Source organism: Neolamprologus multifasciatus, chromosome 6, assembly GCF_963576455.1.
Source record: "Neolamprologus multifasciatus chromosome 6, fNeoMul1.2, whole genome shotgun sequence".
In the NCBI taxonomy this organism is placed as follows: Eukaryota; Metazoa; Chordata; class Actinopteri; order Cichliformes; family Cichlidae; genus Neolamprologus; species Neolamprologus multifasciatus.
In genome coordinates this window covers 11,459,618-11,461,158 of record NC_140444.1, presented here as the reverse complement: position 1 = coordinate 11,461,158, position 1,541 = coordinate 11,459,618, and positions in this window count along the sequence as shown.

Genomic DNA, 1,541 nt, shown 5'->3' with positions numbered 1-1,541 from the left:
TGTTCGTGCTTGTGTAAATGTAAATATGTCAACTTGCAGAGGAGTTAAAGCCATCTATTACTGCAGCCAGAATGTTTTTTTTTAAAAATGACAGTTCAATCAGACCACTGACTTATTACACCAACAGAACATTGTTAGAGTTTGTAGTCTAGGCTCTGAGCTCATCTAACCCAGCAGATATAGGAATTGGGGAATGATGAGTAAACATGCCCCCTGGAGTCTACAGGTGAATGCTGAGGTAGTGGAGAGGTCGACACAGCAGGAAGCAATTCCGTGCAGCCGCCTCATTGACAGATCAGAGGGAGAGATGGAAAATTCTGCAGCTTTAATAGACCAACAAGTTGGGAGGGTGTGCTTGGAATGTGATGTGAGGAGAGTGAGAAATGTTAGTGTCTAAGAAGCAATGTAGTCTAAGGTGACTGCCATTGGTGTTTTAAATTAATATGTTATTTTATAGGGAAATATTGAACCTTAATGCATCGATCTTACATCTAATTAAGATATTACATACAAAGCATCAAATTCGAATGATAAGAGAGATTTTCCCAAAATAGACAGTAATGAAAATGAGCTCCAAGTCAATCCAGTTGCAAAATGTAAATGCTTTGGACACATCCATGCATTAATAATAGTGCAATGTCATTCTGTCAGGAACTATTTAGCCGCACAATGATTGCTTTTAATTTTGATATTTTAAAGAAAAGTTGATAACACTTTTACATTTCCCTAAATAAGGTTTTGGATTCTCCCAAAGACGACGAGTATAAGAAGAGAAGTGTGATGAAATGAATTCAATACTAAATGAACTGCAGTTGCATGGGTCCCATTTGGTTCATCACAAAAACATATTGACAAAAAAGCAGTCCATATAATAAATGTGAATGATGCGAATGTTTGCTTTCTTGTGCTATCTGCTTAAAGCTCCACTAATGAATATTTCTGGATTAGCCCGAAACAGATCAAATGACACAGTGTAATGTAAGGTGTTGCTTGTTCTGACAAAACAGCAGAGAATTATCGCCAACTTTCCAGCTCATTTGCACAGTGCTAATTGAACATCTTTGGCTCATTGTTTTGATTTTTACACCTAATAACTCTACTGTTTTGATCCGGGTTCTCTTTAATCTTGTTTCAGTCGCAGCAGGCTGTTGTTTTAGGCAAGCTTTGATAAATCTACCCTGTGCCACCTGGCCAGCACCAAACAGCAGGAAGACAAAGTTAGTGACTTTCTGAAAAATTAGAAACTTACCCGTGGAGTCTGGGGAGACCAAATCAAAGCGAAACGAGAAAGAATATTGGAATTCTCAGGTGGACAGAGACGCTTTAGTCCAAATGAGTGATGACATGTTCTCTGTCTGCTTATGTAAACATGTGAAAGCTGTTTTACACGCTTGCAGTAATGCCCCCAAGTGGTCAAAACATTTAATTACATACATTACAATGAAATTTAAACAACTAAAAAAAAACATTTTTTATTTATTTTTAATGATCTGTGCTCTCATGGACTGGTAAGTTATCTACAAGCATGCATAACTTTATAA